This window comes from Palaemon carinicauda, chromosome 11 (assembly GCF_036898095.1).
Source record: "Palaemon carinicauda isolate YSFRI2023 chromosome 11, ASM3689809v2, whole genome shotgun sequence".
NCBI classification, from domain to species: Eukaryota; Metazoa; Arthropoda; class Malacostraca; order Decapoda; family Palaemonidae; genus Palaemon; species Palaemon carinicauda.
In genome coordinates, this window is record NC_090735.1 from 129414397 (window position 1) to 129421896 (window position 7500).

At 34.4% G+C, this 7500-nt stretch overlaps 1 protein-coding gene across 5 annotated transcripts in view; it reads left to right on the top strand.

Moving 5' to 3' along the window:
* Mrtf (Myocardin-related transcription factor) overlaps positions 1-7500 on the top strand; it is a 253621-nt gene that overhangs the window by 190248 nt on the left and 55873 nt on the right. The window contains exon 1 of one of the 5 annotated variants that reach the window (XM_068383406.1): positions 5162-5302. The exons of the other annotated variants lie outside the window; for them this stretch is intronic. The gene's annotated coding sequence lies outside the window, so the exon portion shown is untranslated. Of the gene's footprint in view, positions 1-5161; positions 5303-7500 lie in introns of those variants that run through there. 5 annotated transcript variants of the gene reach the window in all.

A 7500-nucleotide genomic window follows, 5' to 3' on the forward strand; every position in this document is an offset into this window, starting at 1 on the left:
AATAACCTGGAAGTGATTTTGTAGTAGATTTTTATTTGATACAATTACATATTTATCCGTAATTGTTTTATATAAAACCGTAATATTCACATAGGTTTTATATAGACCACGAGTTATATAAAGTTATAAGACAACCCTCCTGGCTAGTACAGTGATAACGTGTTCGCCTAGCATTCGCATGGCAGCAGATCGATCCCATCCCGGGATCGTGACATGAAGTCGTTTATTGTGGAGGCCACTGCTGTGTTTGGGCACCATAGATATGGAATATACGCAAAAAGCCTGCCTTTATTACAGATATATTGAAATTGTATTATTTTTATGCTACTATACATTTTCATATATTTAATAAATGTTTTCTTACGTAACAGTAAACGCATACAAAATGACACCTGCTAAAATTATCAAAATAGGTTCGAGTCTACTTAGGTTTTGTGCTTCTCATTTCATTTGGACTTTTAAAAATACGGAAACTACATTGCTGAATTATTTCTTGTAGTTTTGCAGGGTATATTGTTAAACGTATTTTAGTTTTGCAAAGTATATTACCAAATGTATTTTAGTTTTGTGTAGTAAGTTACCAAGTGCAATTAAGTTTTCCAGACTATATTATCAAATGTATTTTGGTTGTTTTGAGCATATCACTAAATTCATTTTAGTTTTGCAAAATATAGTACCAAATGCAGATTAGTTTTCCTGGGTATATTACCAAATTTATTTTAGTATAATTTTCAAGAGTATATAGCCAAATATATATCGGAGTTTAGAGTCTATTACGAAATTAACCCCCCCCCCCCTTGGCCGATTTTTTTTTTTTTTGTCATTTTGTCTTTTTCTTTTTTCTTTTTTTTTTCTTTACCTAAGAGTAATACATACCTCCAATTACCCCGGCAAGGAAATTCACCCAGTTGTGGCATTATAAGGTCAAATGTCAAGGGTCATAGATTTACGACCGTATGTATGTACTTTGTAATCAGCCATATAATTCTTCGCTTTTCCTTGTGACGAATAACAACGGGAAATCTGTTAGCTCATATTTTTTAGTGTTGATAAATTACAACTAATTTCCTCAAAATCATGTAAACCAGATGTTGAGGCATAAGTCAGATTACAGAGTTCGTAAGTTCGTTACAGCAGGTTATTACAATTACAGTTTTGCTTACTGTTGTTAATGATATATAATTGTTTTATTACAGTATTCCTTTATCTTATCTTTGATATTTTCACTTGGATTTGTGTTTGTCTCTCCGAATGTTCGTAAGTCGAGTGTTTGTAAGTCGAATGTTCGTAAGTCGAATGTTTGTAAGTTGGTGACCTTCTGTAATTTGGAAACAGTCTTCTGCTTTGGGGAGTTTTCTTGAATATCATAAAAAATTAGATATATATTTAGTCGTTATTATGAGTTTTTTCATATTGATAGATTATAATTAATTCATTAATAATCAAGATGAAAGTTGGAGATATATATTTTTGACAATTGAAATAACCTTATCAAGCAATTCCTCATTAATTATATCTACCATCCTTGACTTGAAATGTCACAGGTCATTGTCACATTTTTTAGAAAGTAATTGACTACGTATGTGTAGTATCTATGCAATTTAGATGAAACACAGCCCCATTTCCCCAAGGAGTTTAACTCTTTTAGCCCTTTAGCGAAGTATCTCTTCAGTGTCTCTCAGGATGCCTGAAAACTTTAAATCAATCAATCAATCAATCTTGGTGTATACAGTAGACAGTACCTAAGTGTCTTTGGAGCGCCGTTTTGGCCATTAGCTGATCCTCCTTTTAGCTTTCTTCTTGATGTCCAACCTCTCTTGGTTACTTAATGGCTTGGTAGGTAGTAGGTTGGCTAGGGTATAAGCCATCCGTTGAGATACTACCGCTAGAGTTATTGGATCCTTCGACTGGCTAGACAGTACTACATTGGATCTCTCTCTCTCTCTCTCTCTCTCTCTCTCTCTCTCTTTGGTTACGGCTCACTTTCTTTGCCTACACATACACCGAATAGTCTGGCCTATTATTTACACTTCTCCTCTGTCCTCATACACCTGACAACACTGAGATTACCAAACAATTTTTCTTCTCTCTGCTCTGTAATTGTTCAGTGGCTACTTTTGTCTTGGTAAGGGTAGAAGAGACACTTTAGCTATGGCAAGCAGTTCTAGAAGGGCACTCCAAAACCAAGCCATTGTTCTCTAATCTTGGGTAGTGCCATAGCCTCTGTACCATGGTCTTGCACTGTTTTGGGTTAAATTTCTCTTGGTTGAGGGTACACTCGGGCATGTTTTTTATATTTTGTTTCTCATCATCTTTTTTTTTAAGTTTTCATAGTTTATATATAAAAGATCCAATGTAGTCTAATGTTATAGCTGTTCTTAGAAAATATATTGATTGTTTATAACTTCTCTTGTTGGTTTATTTATATCCTTGTTTTCTTTCCTCATTGGGTTATTTTCCCTGTTGGAGCCCTTGGGCTTTTAGCATCCTGCTTTTCCAACTAGGGTTGTATTTTAGCTTGTAATAATAATAATAATCATCATCATCATCATCATCATCCTATATGACCTAAATTGACAAATCTAACACCAGGCCATGGAGCTTAAATTGACAAATTTAGCACAGATTTACCCTGCTAGGTCAAAGGTCAAGATGAACATTTTGAGAGGATAAAATATTTTTAGCTGCCTAATTTGATATCAATATACCAGTAAAATCATCATGTGTGTTTTTTTTTCTTTCTTTTTTTTTAGATAAAAGATATTTTTAATTGTCCTCAAATGACCATTAAGATTGTAACGATTATTTTTCCGTTTAGCTATCTTCTATTTCTTATCAAGATAATTTTCTCTTGATTGTCAAGTATATAATTTTTCCTCCTTAATTTTTTTTTAAACTGTTAATACTTATTTGTTTTTTCTGTCTTTTGCAGGTAAGAAAGAGTCTTGAAAGATCATTGAAGGATTTGTTAAGGTAATATAATCCCAGTTTTACCTTCAAACATCATATTATTTCTGGCCCTTTTTTATGTTTATCTAAGTTTCATTTTGGAGAAGTTGACTCGCCTGTTTCATTTGTGCAATTACAAAGTATTTCCTCCTCCAACGAAGTAGGAAGGAGGTTATGTTTTCGCCCCTGTTTGTGTGTGTTTGTTTATGAACAGCTTCTTGACCACAATTTTAATCGTAGAGTAATGAAACTTGCATGGATTAAGTTTTATGTAAAAAGCTGGAAATGTTCAAATTTTGGAAGGTCAAGGTTAAAGGTCAAAGTCACGGTCAAAGAGAATGTTAAATTCACGTATCCAGCCATAAGTTTGGACATTGTTATCACAGAGACTTCAAACTTGGTTTATATTTAAGTGTATGAAAATCCACGCCAATTAATACATGTTAAGGTCAAAGGACAAGGTCGTGCAAATGGTCCGTAAATAAGCTGCTGCGGCGGAGGTCTGCGTTTTACTGAGTGCCCCTCTAGTTTATTTTATGGTGGAACAAAATTGTATTTTGAGTCAAAAGCCTTCGATGTTCCAGCATCTTTGCACAAACATTTAACCTTTCGTTGAATGAACAGTTGCATTTGATCTTTGAACTAAATTGCTTACGCCTGGTCTTGCCCACTGCCATACACGCGCGATTGCAAACTCACTTTCTACTTAATACAAGACTTGGAGAGGTCAATAGACACCGGTTTTAGTTTTAGTTTTAGTTTTAGTTTTAGTTTCATTTTCCGTATAGCCCTTCTTCTGTCTTTTGTCATTGATACAGATGAGTTTCTTCCCATTTGTATTCTCCTCTCGTCAACTGTATTGTTTATTTCCTCTGTAATGGTTTTTATTGTGTTAAAGTTTTTCACTATTGTTTATTATATTTCATATTGAAGACTTTCCCCTTTATCCAGACTCTGCCATGTTCAGTAAGTGACCGCCAGGTACCATGTGTGGGCGTGTGCATGTGTGTGGGCGGATGGGGGTGAAAAAAAAAAGTATATTGTAAAGAGTGAGGAAGATGGGGGGGGGGATTCATAGGTGGTTGTTGTGTTGGCAAGTAGTATAACCCTCTTACTTCATCGTAGAGCAACTCTCGAGCGAAGCGGGATTGAAAGGTGTGGGGGGTTTTTGTAATGGGCCCGGGGTTGAGGGTGGAAGGGTGATGTTGTTTGTGTTGGGTGGGGGGGGGGGGCGTAGGGAGGGAGGTAACTGACTCATGACCGCGTCCCACACCTGTACGTTTTTCCCATTCCTTTTGCCTGGGTAATAAGGCCGAATCTTTTGCGACGTTATGTTATGATGGATGGGTCCGACACAGAGCGATATCGCGGCCCCATTGACTTACAGCGATAAGGTATCTCGGGTTGACTGGCTGTTGTAAAGGGGGCTGCCACTAGAAGGGGGGGAGGGAGGGGAGGGTTTGAGTTTGGTTGGGTGGCAGCAGCGACGAGTGAGGAGGAGGAGGAGGGCGTGTGTGAGCGTATGTGTGTGTGTACATGTGGTGAGAAGGAACACGGGTCTTCGACGTACAACGGACTTCAGTTTGGCTCCAGTCTCCGCTTCCATCGAACACCTGCGGAGTTTGCAAATGTTAGACACTTGTCACGTACACACACACACCTGTGACGTCTTGTCCTGCCACGTGTTTCATGAGCGGATTTGTCACATTCCTTCACCCAGTCTATTTATTATTTTTTTGCATTTTAAAGCCTGTGTTTCAGTTGCATGTAGTGTGTTTGTTCATAAATACGTTATTTATAATGGATTATTCCAAGTGTCAGACCGAACTATAGATCAGCTGTTATAGCATGCATGACGTGTATGTATTTAGTGGAAATTATGCAAATGTAACCTAGTGAATGTGACATAATTCTGGGAGTGAAAGTGAGTAGATTATTCATCATGCATATAGAAGACAGTTCGTTTGTTGTTTCTTTGCTTAAAGCTATTAAAGTTGAAGGCTTGGTATAGTGTGTTTTTGTTGAGAAATACAAAAAAAAAAAAAAAAAATAAGGTTTTCATGCAAGTTAAGACAAATGCAATTTTATCATTTTTTATCAGATCAAAATACTTAATTTGTTTATTAATCACTAATCAGCATTCTGTTTTTGTGATACAGCATGCGATTCCGTAAAGCAAAATGCGAGCGTGCGTTTCAGTGAGTGAAAGAATCGTGCAAACGTGTTAATTGGCACGGAACTGTTATAAATACTTTTTCGGCGACTGTCGTCAACAATGCCCCTTCCAAAGAGCAACTTCCTCGTGTGTTTTATGGTTGTCCCCACATCTGGAATCTCAGTCAACGATCCTTGCGTAAGTCGGTTCAGAGATTTTCTTTCCTTCTGTTGTTGATTTTATATGTATACATAAATGTGTATATATACAGTATATGTATATATCTATACAAAAATGTATGGGGCTATAGAGGTTTTTCTGTATGTATATTCATTGATATTACCTAACAGCTCGTTATTTGAATTTTAAAGGAAGGGAATCTTCGGTTTCTTTACGGTACTTTAATTGATATATATATGTATGTATATATATATATATATATATATAGAGAGAGAGAGAGAGAGAGAGAGAGAGAGAGAGAGAGAAAGTTTTCCGTTGAACTAGTTACTAGTAGGATTATGTCTTAATGTTTAACATAATTTAATTGTGTTAAAGAATAGACATATTCAGTGCCAGGGGTCTGTAAGTAATTTTCGAATGTTTTAAAAAAAAAGCATCAACTATAAATCTAGATTTATGAAATGTTTGTATTTTGTCATTTTTTATAGCTGGAAAGTAATTGAAATTTGGTAATTCGTGTATTATTATTATTATTATTATTACTATCCAAGCTACAACCCTAATTGGAAAAGCAAGATGCTATAAGCTCAGGGGCTCCAATAGGGAAAAATAGCCCAGTGAGGAAAGGGAATAAGGAATAAATAAATGAAAAGAAAAAATCAACAACAAATCATTCTAAAAAAAAAGTAACTACGTCAAAACAGATATGTCATATATAAACTATTAACAACGTCAAAAACAAATATGTCATATATAAACTATAAAAAGACATGTCTGCCTGGTCAACAAAAAAGCATTTGCTCCAACTTTGAACTTTTGAAATTCTACTTATTCAACTGGAAGATAGTCAGCATTTGCAGATTTACAAGTAGAACATCCAGTTTTAAAAAGTGTCACTCAGAAAACACTTTTCAGCTGTTTCCTGTAGCGGCTGTAGGTGGGCGTGGAAAGCTTTTTACCATCCCCCTCTCATTACTTTTAGTGATGATAATAACACGCAATAAAAGGTTGACCTGAAAAGAAAAATTAGTTGATAAGAGATTGTCTTGGAGATAATTTAGTTAATTTGTAAGCAGTAAAGGTTTACCTTAAAAATATCACTTTGTTTGGTAAGCAGTTAGAGATTACTTATGAAATATAAAGGTTGTTGGTAATTACAGAGATTATATTGATAATTTATCTATTTGATAAGAGATTATATTGATGATTTATTTATTTGATAAGAGATTATATTGAAAATTTATTTCTTTGATAAGAGATTATATTAAGAATTTATTTATATGATGAGAGATTATATTAAAAATTTATTTATTTGATAAGAGATTATATTGAGAATTTATTTATGTGACAAGAGATTATATTGAAAATTTATTTATTTGATAAGAGATTATATTGAGAATTATTTACCTGATAAGATATTATATTGAGAATTTATTTATTTAACAACGAGAGGTTTCTTTGAAAATGGGTTATCTTGAAATAAATTACAGATTTCTATGGAAAATTAAAGTCGTCAGGTAATTAGAATTTACTTTTAGTGTTTGTTAGGCTCTAGGTGATACCAAAAGAGAGTAGGGGAATAAGTAATAAGAGAGTACCATGTAAAAGAAAGTGTTTGTTAAGCAATAAGGTATTCCCATGTAAAAGAAATAATGATTGTTAGGCAACAAGTGATTACCATAAGAAAGTAGGGGTTATTAAGCAATAAGAGATTACCACATAAAAGAAATTATGTTTGTTAAAGCGTATAAGAGATTACCATATAAAAGAAGTAATGTTTTGTTAAGCAATAAGAGATTACCATATTAAAAGAAATAATGTTTGTTAAGCAATGAAAGATTTCCACATAAAACGACTATGTTTGTTAAGCAATGAGAGATTACCAAATATAATAAATAGTGTTTGTTAGATGATAAGGGATCACCATTGAGAAACTGATCCAAGCTAAAAGCCTCATTGATATCCTCTTACACCATCTATATCCTATGAGGCGAGTCTTTGAGAAGTAAGAATAAATTTCTTGTAAGAGATCCCATTCCCTAATGATGGTATTTGATCCCACTTCAACATCGGGCTCTTGATTCCCCACAGAGGGACCTAATTGGTTCTTTTTAATTGCGGAATATCTCCGTCAGATTCATCTATTCCTTGTCTTTAAAGGGCCTTCATTACTGCTGAAGTTTTGATAGAATCAAAAGCTTTTTAATAGTCTATAA